At 49.7% G+C, this 14,302-nt stretch overlaps 1 protein-coding gene across 1 annotated transcript in view; it reads left to right on the top strand.

The window, feature by feature from the left end:
- Window positions 1-14,007: 14,007 nt before the first annotated feature.
- Rbsn (rabenosyn, RAB effector) overlaps window positions 14,008-14,302 on the top strand; it is a 28,654-nt gene continuing 28,359 nt past the window's right edge. Inside the window, exon 1 of the mRNA XM_008854927.3 lies at window positions 14,008-14,291. The gene's annotated coding sequence lies outside the window, so the exon portion shown is untranslated. The remainder of the gene's footprint in view (window positions 14,292-14,302) is intronic.

Here is a 14,302-nt window from a genome sequence, read left to right on the forward strand (position 1 = left end):
GCTGGAGATATGGCTCAGCAGTTAAGAACACTGTTCTTGCAGAAGACCTGGGTTCAAATCCCAGCACCCACACGGCAGCTAACAACTGTCCATGACTCCAGTTCCAGGGGATCCAACAACCTCTTCTGTCTTCCGCGGGCATTGCACGACAGGGTGCACTTACCTACATGCAGGTAATACATGCATACACATAAAATAAAAATATAATTAAATGAAAAAAAAACTCTAAAAAAAGAAACTGCATTTTCAAAGTAAACCTGCAATGCTGATCAACTGATTAGAACTTCATTGATTGTGGAGAGTTTAGAATGTTGTAGGTTGAGAGCATAATTACAATTTATCTTGGGTTATCTTTTTAAAAAATATGTATTTTTTATTTTATGTGTGTGAGTGTATTGCCTGCATGTGTGTAAGTGCACCCATGTCGTGCAATGCCGTGGAAGTCAGAAGAGGGCACTGGATCCCCTGGAACAGGAGTTCAGACAGTTGTTAGCCACCGTGTGGGTGCTAGGAACTGAACCTGAGTCTTCTGTAAGAGCAGCGAGTGCTCTTACCTGCTGAGCCATCTTTCCAGCCTCCATCTTGGGTTATTGTTAGCCCTCTAAATAGTTGTTCCTAGCCCACCTGTGTCTGACCTAACATTCTGTGACAACAGAAAAAAAACCTTTTGGAATATATTAACAAAACTAATTTCCATCAACAAAAGGCTGAATGCCATCACATAGCATCTGAGGTCTATAGCTGAAATTTTTGGCTTTGCTGTAACTGCCTACTTAATGTTTCCACCAATGTATTTGAAAAGTATCTTGATACAGTCACTTTTTTGTTACTATAAAGAATTTTTTGTTTTTATTTTATGAGTGTTTTGCTTGTATGTACAGAAGTGCACCACATGCATGCAATGCCTGTGGAGTTGATTCTCTGGAACTGGAGTTGCTACCATATAGGTTCTGGGAACCAAACCCTGGTCCTTTGTAAGAGCAGCCAGTGCTCTTAACCACTGAGCTATCTTTCTAACTCTAATATCTTCTGTTAGTAGAAAAAGTCATCAAACTGCTTCCATGTTGGAACTGGTATTGGGTTGACCTAAATTGTGGGAGCCTGAGAGTGACTCTGCAAAGATGGCACTGAGAGGAAGCGAGCAGGGTGAAGCTTGGTGTGTTTTGAAAACCTCCTGATTGGCTGAAGGACAATTCCCCGTCCCTGGGGATGCATGATCAGTGCATGATCATCGTTGATGCCTATGGAACCCTGCCCATGTGGCAGGTTGACCTTTAAGTTGATTGGGTGCTTTCGGGGGAGGGGGTTTCCGAGGGGATTTCCAGACTGCGTTTTTTGCCTATATAAGCTCTGTGACACCTGCAATAAACGAGTTCCTGCTTGACTAGACTCCCTGTCGCATCTGATTGTCCTCGGCGAGGAGGGCTGGCGGAACAGGCGGACAGCGTGCTCACCTTTCCCTGACCCCCATTGTGTCAAGTCCCTCCTGGGCGGGACCTTGGGGCAGACCCCTGCAACTGGCGCCCAACGTGGGGCACGAAGAGAGGGCCTAGATCAGTCAGGGCCAAGCGAGCTCTGAGGTGAGTGAGACCCAAAAAGATGGGTAACAGCAACAGCAAGCCAGAGGACCAGGCGCTTAAAGTGCTGAGATACATGCTGAAGAGTTGGGGTCTGGAATTAAGGGGCCAGAGTGCACTGAGGGTGTGGGGGGATGTCCTACACTTGGTCCCTTGGTTGCCCACCAGCAATATGTTTACATGGGATGTCTGGGACCAGGTTGAATGGCTCGCTCGGCAGAGGGAGATTCACCTGGGGGTGGACACTCCATTGGGATTCTACCCCACTATCTCTGCCCTGAAGTCATGTTTTAGGGCCGGGAGCCCAGTGCCCCTGGGGCCAGAGCCCAAAAAGGCCAACCCCTGCTCTGATGATTGGATCAGGTTTGATGAAGAGAGGAGCCAGGTGACAACACCAAAACCAAAAGCCACCATGGGTGCTTGCTCTCCCAAGGAGGCTGTCGGGACTGCCTGAGTGCAGCCACACCCTGGGCCTATGAGTTCCGGAGCACTTCCGCAGCCTGACCTAGAGTCAGTCCATCTGTCCGGTCACTTTCGATTCTCACCAAGATGGCACCCGGCACAGGTCAAGGGGGAGGGATGGGGAAAACTCATCCCTGACATAGGATTGGCTCCACCTGGCCCTGCCTCATTCGTGGCATACAGAGGGAGTGGCCCCTCAGCCCATAGGTCCGCGACACCAGAAGCAACTGTCACTCACGGCTCAAACTTCCCGCCGTGAGACTTTGCCTTTAAATACCTGTGCCTGCTGCAATAAAGTGTGTTCCTGCTCTGACTTGGCACCCAGCTCTGTGTGTTCCTTTTGAGCCATGCATTTACCATCCCGCTCAGCCCTGAGGGGAGAAACAGATTATCGGCTGGCTCCAAGGATCTCTCTTTTTCCCTCCCCGCGTGTCGGAACCCGACAAGAGGCGGGGGGAGCACATGTAAAATGGCCACCATGGCTGGAAGAAGAGTGTCTTGCCTCCCCCTCGGCCCCCTTCAAACACCCGGAAAAGAAATGGAAGCCCACAGAGTACAAGGGAGAGAGGGTGAAACCAAAACAGGAACCCCCTGTGGGTGCTCACGCTTGCGCGAGTCCCCCACCACACACAGAGGGACCACCTGCAGAATGGCTGCCATGGGTGGGGATGGAGCACCTTGCCCCCTGAGCACCCCCTGAGCAACTGGAAGGAAAAGGAGAGTCCATATGGGGTAAGGAAAAGGAGGACGAACGGCCAGCATATCCCAGGGCTAGTAAGCTGCAGGGGGCGGTAGAGGTGTTTCTGGTTAATGTAAACCCTGGGGGCAATCATCCCACCCCCTGGTACCCCTGGGATGCCAAGGATTTAAAAGAGTTAAAAAAGGCTGTGGCTGAGGATGGACCCAATTCACCTTGGGTGGAAACCCTCTTACAGGGCTTGGCCCACCAGCCCTGTACCACTAAGAACTGGCTGGACCTCATGAAAGCCGTCCTCCCAAGTCCCATGTTTATTAAATGGTGCACCTTCTTTAAGGAGGAGTGCCGAGTTCAGGCAGAAGGGAATTTGGCTGCCACCCTCCCCCCATCAGGTACTGCTGTCAGGTACTGCTGATCAGTATTCTACGGGGGCATAGCAGGTGGCCATCACTGCACCCTATACAGATCAAGTGAGGGCTTTAGGGCTATCGGCCTGGAGAAAGTTGGATGAGGGACTCACAGAGGCTCCAATCGCAGGGATCACACAGCACCCTAATGAGCCCCTTCATGAGTTTGTGGACAGGGTGGAGAGGAGCCTATGATGCAAATTCCCCCCTCCCCAGCCCACTAAGGGAACAGTTCACTAAGTTATTAATATGGGATGGGATAAACTCTGATAATAAATTGGCCTGTGCTGGACTTAGGGACAAGTCTGTGGGAAGGTGGATAGTGGCTGCTAAGGAAGTGGGGTCTCAGACACACCAGGCCAGGGCCATGGAGGCAGCCTTGCAGTCCCACACGGAGGCACTGACCTCCGCCTTGTCACAAGTATTCTTGGCCTCAACGGGGCTGGGGGACCACAATTAGGCAAAGGGGGGGCACAGAGAGGGGGCCAATACTTTGGCTGTGGCCAGCCTGGACACTTTAAGAGAGACTGCCTGGAAAAGGGTAACAGGCCCAGACTTGGGGGGAGAGGGCCTGATGGGGCCCCCAACCATGCCATGCCCTTGATGCCATAAGGGATTCCATTGGAAAAAAGACTGTAGGTCTCAGTTTGACATTGAAGGGAAGCCTTTAAACTAAATGAGGTGCATCCTCCAGTCCCGTCATCCCAAGGAGGCATGAGATGCCATCCCCCGTTGGGTCAAGCCTAGCACCCTGCCCTGATGTCCAGTTTTAACCCCTGTCTGCAGGCCAACTGGATAGTCCCCATAGTCACAGGCGTTGCCTAATCTCCCCAAGGTCCCTAGGATTCACCCCCAATTCTAGAGGCCAGTATTCCTCTGGTTCCTACCATCCAATGGACTGCGGGACTGCCAGTCTGGGTGGAGCAGTGGCCATTACCTTCAAATAAGTTACAAGCCTTAAAAGAGATTGTTCAGGAGCAGTTACAACTGGGCCATATCTGGCCTTCTACAAGCCCTTGGAACACTCCTGTGTTATCCAAAAGTCCTCAAAAAAGTGGAGCATGCTCCAGGACCTTCAGAAGGTTAATGAGAGAATGGTCCCAGTGGGTACCCCCCTCAGGGAACTGCCCTGTATCCCTGCCATCCCCTCTGACCTGGTCTTAATGACCATAGACATTAAGGATTGCTTCTTCTCCATTCGGTTACATCCTGAGGACTGTGAAAAATTCACCTTTTCAGTCCCTACACTCAATTATAGCACCCCTGATGAGTGGTATGAATGGACGGTGCTGCCACAGGGCATGGCCAACAGCCTAGCATACTGCCAAAATTATGTGGGATCACTCCTAAAACCTGTGGAGAAACATGATGGGGTCTTACTATGTGTGTATATGGATGATATAATTCTGGGAGCCCCTACCACTCAACAGCTGGAGGGCATGTATAAGACCACCCAAAAATGCTTAAAAAGAGGAGGCCTTCATGTCTCCTCAGATAAAATACAAATTATCCCACCCTTTAAGATATTAGGGACCAAGCTCTCTTTGGAAGGAGTGTCTCCATTAAAACCCCAGTTAGTCCCTTGGTGCTGACCCTGACCAGTTTACAAAAATTATTGGGAGAGATTAATTGGCTCCGATCTTGGTTCCCCGTTGCCACTGGGGTCTTACAACCATTGTTCCAATTGTTAGTAGGAAAACAACCCTCTGACACAATCCACCTTAGTCCCCAGCACTGTGAGATACTAAGCCAGGTTCAAAAAGCAATAGATCAAGCCCAATTGGCTAGATATAACCCCTCCAAAAATTTAGGATTCTGGGTACTGCCCAGAGGAACCCTAATGATGTTGGCTGTCATCCAAGAAGGAAGGCCTCTCCAATGGGTGCATGCTTCCTTGGGAGGTGTGCTACGGGTCTATACACCCACGGATCAGATGGCAGACCTCCTGCAAAAGGGATGCAAAATAACTGTGAGACATTATGGCTGAGACCCCCACAAAATCATTGTCCCCATTGGCTTAAAGATTTTAATTGACTATGCGAAAATAATGCCAGTTGGCCCTGAGCCCAGAAGGGCTTTTAGATTGCCATATGGGCCTCATAAATGGGTCAGCTCCTTTTGTTCTCTCCCTGGAAGGACCCCCAGCTCTTCCTCTGAAAGCCCCTGCCAGATGCCTGTACGGTGTTTACTGACGGGGGCCGGTATGGAGCTGCTGTGGTGATCTATTCCAAGAAAAATGCCGAGCCGCAAAGATTTTCATATCAGTGCAGCAGATCGGCCCAGTTTAAAGAACTCATGGCCACTGTCCTGGCCTTAAGTAAAGTAGAGGAACCCATAAACTTATTCACTGATAGCTTGTATGTTGCTAACCTCTTCCCAGGGCTTTTGGGCTTGTATATCCAATTTGATAAAAACCCCATTACTCCTTTAATGATACAGGCTCGTACCCTCCTCCAACAATGAGAACATCCGCTTTTTATCCAACACCTTAGAGGACACCAACATCTGCCTGGGTTTCTATCACTAGGCAACGCCGAAGCGGATAAGTTGGCCTCTACCCAGCTCATGTCAGCCAATATATTCTCAGCCAAGATTTACATGAGCTCACCGTAAGGTGAGGACTCCACAAAATATTTCCTCATATACCTATTGTTGATCTAAAGAAAATCATTCAAACTTCTAAATCTTGCCAACCCCTCCTCCAGGTGCCCCCATTACAGCCCCAAGAAGTAAACCCAATTCAAACCTTTGGCAGACTGATGTCACACATTTCCCTCCCTTTGGTAAACTCAAATACATATTTGTCTCTATTGATACATATTCACATGCATGTTGGGCTACAGCCCACAAGGGGGAAAGGGCCAAACATGCTCAAAGTCACTTCCTCCAATGCTTTGCCACTCTGGGCTTGCCCCACAGTGTTAAAATGGATAATGGGCCATGCTTTGCAAGCCAGAGCTTACATGAATTTTTCAAACGATGGAATGTCTAACATAATACAGGAATCCCTTACAATCCCCAAAGCCAAGCAATTGTAGAACGCAATCACCAATGTATAAAATCGCAATTACAAAACAAAAAGGGGGAGGCAGCCCCCATCAGCAACCACTCATGGCCCTGTTTGCTATCAATATTCACAATTTTCAAAAAAATCAATCAGAATCAAAATTTCAAAAACATTGGGGCAAGCAAGAACAATGCCCTGAGGTGCGGTACGCTGGAAGGACCCCATTATGGGGCAATGGAGAGGCCCAGACCCATTGCTAACCATGGGTCGAGTCTTTGGCTGTGTCTACCCTACAAAAGATTCAAACCCCATGTGGGTGCCTGCTAGGAATCTTAAATTCTATAATCAAAGGGAAGATGACTCCAACCAATCAGAACCAATAGAAAATGATGACTAAATGATAAGTTCAATAGGCCACTAATCGGCATAATGGTCCATGGACAGAGGTTCATGAGACAAAATTCCTCTTTTATTTATAGGGCTGCAATGAACAGGCCTTGGAAATTGTTGGTGGTTTTTACGGCCATGGGAATTATAGCTGGAGCTCTGTTCATCACTATCATGGTCATCCGGGATTTGTATGTAAGGATAGCGTACACCAACAGCACAATTAAGGGTTTTAATTCCTCTCATAGATCCAAAATGTCAGGAGAATGGAGGCTCGTAATGGTGTTGATATGGACCTTCATGGCCCAAGGGAGAGTACATGAACCAAAACAACTGACATGGATGGTCATGTCAGAGTATGGGGACACTATGTTCCAAATAACCAAGCGTGTTCCAAATAACCAAAGAGGAGGCTCTATGGACATGGTGGCCTGACCTCTACATGGACATCTGTGACCTTGCAGCAGGGACATGGGGTTTCCCCAAATACATCCCTGGGGACCCTGAGCCTGATTGCAAAGAGAGTGTGACAAAAAACAATGCCCTTCTACAGGGCTGGGGGGACTGGGGTTATGGGTGTAGCCACCCTGTCCTGAGATCAAAGATCAGAAAACTACCCTTTTACATATGTCCTGGGACTGGGAGGATACGTGGGAAGGCCCATCAATGTGGGGGAGGAGGTGACTTCTACTGTGTGGCCTTGGGATGTGAGATGACAGGGAATTTCCCCTGGATGAGTGGCAGATCGCCTGACCTTATATATGTCATTCCAAATCATACCGAGTCAGGCCTGACGGGCATAGGCAGGTGCTCCAACATGGCCACAGGGTTCAGCAGCATGCCCTTGGGAGATTGGACAGGGCCGGGAGGTCCATGTGAACAGTTTCGCTGTAATCCATTAAAAATCGGATTTACAGACTCAGGGAAAAAGGATAAAGGATGGCTACAGGGTAAAATTTGGGGGCTCCATTTATATGTAGATGGACATGATCAGGGAGCCACCTTCAACATTAGGCTAAAGGTATCAGAGCCAATAAGGGTCATTGGGTCGAATAAAGCCCTAGCCCCGGGGCCCCCCAGGACATACCTGACCATTTCACATAATGCTACTGCCCCAGGAGATGAGGACACTGGAAATACCATGCACCAAAGATCGCACCCCATTGGGAATGAGGAAAACCCCCTTCTTCAAATCTTGAGGCATGCATAGCTACTTCTCAACTCCTCTGACCCATCCAAAGTGTCCACCTGCTGGCTCTGTTATGACACAGCACCCCCCGCCCCTTTTATGAGGGGATTGCAACAACAGGAAGCTATGACGTCCCGGAGAACTCCCAGAAATGTAGATGGCAGTCCAAGGCTTCCCTGACCTTGCAACTGGTCACGGGCAGGGGCCTATGTGTAGGTAACCTGCCACAGGCCCTCCAAGACCTCTGTAATCATACTGAGGCCCCTGGTAATACCACCGGGTTCCTCATACTGGGGAATGATACTTGGTGGGCTTGCAGTATGGACCTGACCCCATGTGTCAATTTATAAGTCCTTAACCTCAGGACTACTGTGTCATGGTCCACCTGGTTCCTCGACTCATTTATCACTCAGATGAGGATCTTCTGGATTCCCTTGAGGGGACACACTCACGGGTCAGGTGGGAGCCTGTCTCAGTCCTCACACTCAGCCTTATCCTGGGGGCTGAGCTTCTTGGGGCGGGAACCAGGATCACCTCCTTAGCATGGCAGGGACAGCAATATTCTAACCTTAGGGCCGTTATTGATGTTGACATTGAGAGACTGGAAAACTCAATTTCCCATATGCAGGAGTCCTTCTCCTCCCTAGCTGAAATGGTTTTACAAAACTGCAGGGGACTAGACCTGATTTACCTCCAGCAAGGAGGGTTCTGTGTTGCCCTAGGGGAGGAGTGCTGTTTTTATATAGACCATTCTGGAGAAGTAAAGGACTAGATGGCCAAAGTGAGGGAAGGGCTAGCAAAGAGGAAAAAGGCCAGGGAAAACAAACAGGGTTGGTTCGAATCCTGGTTCAGTTCTTCCCCCTGGCTGACTACCTTAGTTTCCACCATATTGGGCCCCGTACTTGTGGTCATTCTCCTGCTATCCTTTGGGCCATGCATCTTGAACTGCCTAGTAATGTTTGTCAAAAATCAAATAAATGATGTACAGGTGTTTACCCTCAGGCTCCAATACCAACCTGTGCCCCACGACCCTTGAGCTGGTCATGAGAGAGATCGTTATGATTGTCTTGACTCGATAATTAATGCTTGTCCTTGAGTGTTTTGCCAGGTTATAACAGCAGAAGAACCTATGAGACCACTATGACTGCCCCTCCTCTCTATTATAACCTCCCCCCCCAGAAACAAGACCCCCCCCGGTTGTCCATGCGCAGCTAATTTAAATGGGCCGAGACTAGAATCATTATGGGCTGGCATTATCCATATGGCTGCCCTTAATCATGACACATTTTTAGCCAAGGATGGGCAAGATGTCCTATGACAAGCACTCCTAAGACAGGACGTGCACATGGCCAGGTGCATGGTTTAATGATGGGCAAGGCTTGGTCAGGGGTGACACAACCTAAGACAGGCAAAATGCACAAGATTAGAGGAAGGAGATAGCCATCTCTCCTCAGGGAGTAGTCTATGAGAGGGGTAACCCATAAAATAAAGTCAGTCCGGCCTTATAAGATAAAAATAAAAAGGGGGAGATGTGGGAGCCTGCGAGCGACCCTGCAAAGATGGTGCTGAGAGGAAGCAAGCAGGGTGAGGCTTGGCGTGTTTTGAAAACCTCCCAATTGGCTAAAGGCCGCTTCCCCGTCCCTGGGGATGTGTGATCAGCGTGTGATTATTGTTGATGCCTATGGGACCCTGGCCATGTGGCAGGTTGACCTTTAAGCTGATTGGGTACGTTCGGGGGAGGGGGTTTCCGAGGGGATTTCCAGACTGCGTTTTTTGCCTCTATAAGCTCTGTGACACCTGCAATAAACGAGTTCCTGCTTGACTAGACTCCCTGTCGCATCTGATTGTCCTCGGCGAGGAGGGCTGGCAGAACGGGTGGACAGCACGCTCACCTTTCCCTGGCCCCCATTGCAGCAGGTCCCTCCAGGGCGGGACCTTGGGGCGGACCCCCACACTAAATCTGCATTTCCAGGCCAAGGTCACTTACATTTGGCTTCAGACTCTCTTACCTCTTTGAGGCAAGAGTTTTTTTGTTGACATTTCTCAGCTGGCTGAGGGTTCATATGTCTGAAGACTGAGGTCAGGGGATTGACATGGGAAGCTATGTTTTTTTCTCTTACCACTCAAGGACCCTGCTGAGCCTGTGTCCTCACCTCCCTGTACTGAAACCATCCTGTAGTATCTGTGGCCCAGTTGAGCAGGCCTATGGAAGCTCAGGTCCATTCTGAACACCTTAGGGCCAAGTGCATGGTTGTACTGTTTGGGTGCTGGGAATGGAACCTGGGACTTCCAGCATGCCAGGTAAGCACTGCACCCCTGAGCTACTTTCTAAGCCCCTGGTGCAAGGCTTGAGTTCTTGCTTATGCTATCTTTTACCACTTAATCAAAGACTCCTATTAGCAGTCAGTGGCTATCTTCCCAAAGTGGGTGACAAGCTTCAAATTGAATGGCCTTGTAGCTCACATCTCCCAGGTCAATTTCCTGTTTTCTACCCTTCATACTCACCAGTGGGGTCAAGGAATCTAGCTACTGTTGGGTTTTGTTGAAATCAGGGTTAATTTCTGCAATATTGCTATGGTAGGTCTGCTGGAAGACTTCAGAGTGGTACCTAATTTTTAGTGGCAGCAGCAGCAGCTGTAGCTGAAGAGTTCCAGAAAATGCAGAGACCATGAGGACAGAATAGAGATGACAAGAGGCCAGAGAGCAGATGTTGAAGAAATAACTGCAAAGAGTCAGGAAAGAAGGTGCAGCCTGCTGCAAGTGTAAATAAAGGCCACAATCTCTGGTATCCAGGGCTCCTGACCTGTAAGGCTTCTTATTGCCAAGGGCTTAAAGGCCCTAATCCCCTGGGCTAAGAAATGTAACACTTGCTGCTACTGAGGGTCAAGAGTCCTGACACCCTAGGCCCAGAGCTGTATCACTGGCCACTACTGAGGGCTTGAAGATCCCAATGCCCTGGGCCTGAGCTGTAACACTGGTTGTTGCTACAGGAGCTGAGACGGTCCCAGCCTTAGACACATTCAGGAGCTGTGACACTGGCAGCCACTGTGTGCTGCTCCTGCTCACTATCTCCAGAAGCCAAGGGTTATAATAGCTGCTAAGTACCCAGAAGCTGAGGGTTAAAACCCAGGGCAATGAGCCTCCAGCCTGAGCACCTAAGTCTTTGGCTTCTACAGCATGGAGCATCAGGGCCCTGGCTCTTTAGGTTTGGGCTGCAGCCTCTGGCTCTGCCAGTCTATCACCAGGCCTCCAGTACTCAAGGCCCAGGACTGCCAGCATTGGAGAGCTAATCCTTGCCTGCTCAGGTTTCCTTCTGGGTAAGGAATCCCATCAGCTGACTGGTGACATGTTTTCCTCTTTCTCTTCTTGTCTTTGCTTATTTCCTGAGCCACTCTGTGCAGTGGCCACCTACTTTGCCTGAACACAGCACAGTCCATCACCCTTTCTGTGGATCCTGCAGGCCAAGGTCAGAGTCCTCCATCATCATTCATGCTTCCACAAGCCAACTGCAGGGTGTGTCAACCTCAACCCTCAGGATCTCAGCATTAGGCAGAGGTTTGGGCCTGGTGCTAGGGTACAGCTGGCCCCACGGGAAGTCACATGATGTGCCCAGTTTCCTCTGATGTAAGTTTACCCACATCCCCATTTCCTCTTCAGCTCAGATTTCAATCTACCAAGATGTCTTTTGTTGCTTGTGTTGAACTTTGACAAATAAAAGGCCAAGAGAAAGAGAGCCAGAATCCTGAAGTGAAAGGTAAAGGCACCCAGACCAGCTGCCCGAGATTCTTTCACTGGAAGTGGCCCCCTGGGAGCAATGTGGTTCTTCCTTTTCATGTCTAGGTTTCTCTATGCTCCCACTCTTCCCCATACCATGCCCTTGCATGTGCTGTTTCTCTGGCATGGGAAACCCTTCAGGGTTACCTCTACCTGAGTGCCATGCTCATGCATTACTGATCTGGGAAACCTTATAAGGGGTCATTCCACCATTTCTCTTTCCATGCCAGATCATTTGAACATTTGTCTTTGAATGAATTGGCTCATAAGCATCTCCCTCTCCCTCCCCTTGCCAGAGGGAGGCCTCTCCCAGTTGTGTGGTCTTGGGGGAATCACCTAACCTCTCTGTGCTGCAGCTTCTTTATTAAATGGGAAAGATATCAGTTAGTACCTCATAGGATGGCATGATATTAAATGAGTTGAGATATGTATAGCATATCAAACAGTTGGCATGTGCAAATCACTCATTAAATATTAGTCATTATTATTAAAATGGAGACAGTGGGGCTGGAGAGATGGCTAAGTGGTTAACAGCTCATCCTGTTCTTGCAGAGTACTATAGTTCCCAGCAGCCACACTGGGCAGCTCGCAACCACCTATAACTCCAGCTCTAGGGACCCAACACCCTCTTCTGGCCTCTCTAGGCACTGCATTCACACACACACACACACACACACACACACACAGACAGACACAGACACAACTCTTCAAAATAAAGTGTGGTAGCCCCTACCTTTAATCCTGGCTCTTGGGAGGCAGAGGCAGGCAGAGCTCTGAGATTGAGGCCAGTCTGTTCCACATAGCAAGTTCCAGGCCAGCTGGGGCTACAGGGAGACCTGCTCTCAAAACACACACACACACACACAAAGTAGGCACAGTTGGGGCCACAACTCAGGTCTGTGGACCCCCTAACTCTTGTCTTTTTCCCAGCAATTGCCTACCCCAAACTCTGTGCTGTCTCCATACCCTACATGAAGTGTTAGCATGAGGAGGCACAGGGATCAGCAGACTAGAGACCTGCTGGGGAAGGGTCATGTCATCTGGGTCATGTCATCTGCACAATGAAGTGGAGACTGTGATCATGGGTTTCATTTTACACATATGATACCAGGAGTTAAATGGGTCAAGTATCACAGCTAGGATACCTTGGATGTGGAGGTGGGAAGGATGGAGGCCACCTTCTGTCCCCAAATCCCAGGATCTTCCTGTCATTCTTTTTGGTTTTTGCTTCAGACGCTCAGAAGGGGTGAAGGACACAAAGCAAATGGGCTGGGGGGGGGGGATAGATGAGTCTGCTTCCATACCCTGTGGTTCAATGGGTAACTTGTCCATCATCTGTCCTTGGTAAGTACCATATATTTTACAGAGATTTGGCCACCCCCAGTGGAACTCTCCCCCATCCACGTTTTTTTTTTTTTTTTGCTTTTGAGACAGGGTCTTATGCATCCCAGGCTGGTCTTGAATTTGCTATGTAGCCAAAAATGACCTTAAACGTCTGATCCTCCTGCCTCCATCTCCAGAGAGTTGGGGTTATTGGGGTTGGCTACCACCCCTTGTTTATGTGATGCTGGTGATGGAATCCTAGGCTTTGTACATCCTTGGCAAGTGCTAGAGCGCTCAAACTGAGCCACATCGTCAGTCCCCTGAGACGCCTTCTCAAGCCTCCACCCTCTTGTGGCTCTAACCTATCCGATCCAGGTCTTTCAACCTCTTGTCTGCTGATCAGACCTTCAGTCCCTCACTCAGGAACTTTCTGCGAGCACGGCAGGTGAGGATGAATGGGAAGCCTTAACGATTCCGCGGCTGCCTCACTTTTTAAGACCATCAGTGAAGTGCCAAAGCACTACACCACTTGATAGTGTAAATTTCAGAAGAGACATAAGCTTCATTAGAGGAGGTCATAAAAACAAATTTCTTAGAGCAGCTAACTGGCTCTAAATTGGCAGGCTGGCCTTGCTCAAGCCTTATCAACTGGTTACTCCCTGGACTGAGAGAGACCGTTTATGGAGCCCACCTCTCTCCTTTAGTGCTATAGATAACCCACCTGCCATGCCTGAGAAAATAATCTTAGGAAGAAGACCCTCAGTCACTCCAAGGACACCAGACCCTGGCAGTGAGTTAACTCCTGAAAGCTGCAGCTGTGTCTAAGAGCTTTCTTATAAGAACCTCAAGGTTTCTTAAATTGTAGATGTTAGATTCCCTGACAGCGTCTACTCCTCACTGTGGCTTCGCCCAATAAAACAAGTCATATTCCTGTTGCAGGTCTGGTTCTGGTTCTTATTTAACTTTAAACGCCTTCCTTTTCTGCCCTCCTAAATCTACTAGTCTCAGTATCTCCTGCCCCCGAACCTCCATCTCGGAACGGGTGAAGGGCAAGCGCCAGGCTACACAGCCTCTCTGGTGTGTAACATCCCCCTCTCCTCCCCGGCAAGCTCACTGCAGAAACCAGGCTCCACCTCTTTCCACCGGACACCCTTGTGACAGTGCGTGCGCAGAAACCTCGGAACTGCTCAACTTCAACATATCCCCGTCCTCCACGCACTCGAGGACTCGGCGCTCGCGCTGCCTGTCAGCCTGCCTTCCGGTTTCCTCCAGGCGCTGCTGCCGAGTGCCGAGACTCTGATGGGGATGGCGGCTGCTGTTCCCTGAGGGAACGCGGAGGCCCCAGTCAGGGCCGCAGGACGAGCCTGGACTGCTGGTCTGCGACAGTACGGCCGGCTGTCCTGACCGTGGGTCTCAAGGAAGAGTGTCAGCCGGCTGGAGGCCGAGAGTGCGGGCGGCGGTGGCTGAGGTGGGTGTGAC

This window comes from Nannospalax galili, unplaced genomic scaffold, assembly GCF_000622305.1.
Source record: "Nannospalax galili isolate Female #2095 unplaced genomic scaffold, S.galili_v1.0 scaffold406, whole genome shotgun sequence".
Taxonomy (NCBI): Eukaryota; Metazoa; Chordata; class Mammalia; order Rodentia; family Spalacidae; genus Nannospalax; species Nannospalax galili.